This window comes from Sinocyclocheilus anshuiensis, unplaced genomic scaffold, assembly GCF_001515605.1.
Source record: "Sinocyclocheilus anshuiensis isolate Anshui unplaced genomic scaffold, SAMN03320099.WGS_v1.1 scaffold373, whole genome shotgun sequence".
Lineage (NCBI taxonomy): Eukaryota > Metazoa > Chordata > Actinopteri > Cypriniformes > Cyprinidae > Sinocyclocheilus > Sinocyclocheilus anshuiensis.
Genome location: NW_015537962.1, coordinates 988,157 through 988,648, shown reverse-complemented (window position 1 = coordinate 988,648; position 492 = coordinate 988,157).

Here is a 492-nt window from a genome sequence, read left to right as displayed (position 1 = left end):
GTGCTGGTGGACGGCGCTTCAGCGGCGGTGGTTTTCCCGTGTCGAGTGGGTTGCACACAACAGGCTGCACTACCCGTGTGTGTTGCAGACAGCCATCTCCCCTGTGCGCTTCAGCACTCTAAAAGAGCAAATTCCATCTAAAAGAGCTTCACGGGTGGAACGTCTTTTTAAAGACGCGTCTTTTTAAAGATGTCATACCATCCGTGTGTCTGGGTGCGGTCGTTACCTGGCGCCGGGTGATGGTCACGATCGCTGCCTCTCGTGTCTGGGCACGAAGCACGCTGAGGTGGCTTTCGTGGATGACTCATGCTCCCATTGCGGGGGTATGACCATCTCGGAGTTGCGGACCAGACTCCGTTACCTGCAAGGGGGCGGAGTGCCCATGCCACTGCCTAGATCTGGGGTTCCCTCTGGCGGCAGCCAGGGGCGCCCTTTTTCTGGCAATGGGCGGACTGGTCTTACGGTCACGGTGAGGAATTCCCCTCCGGGGAT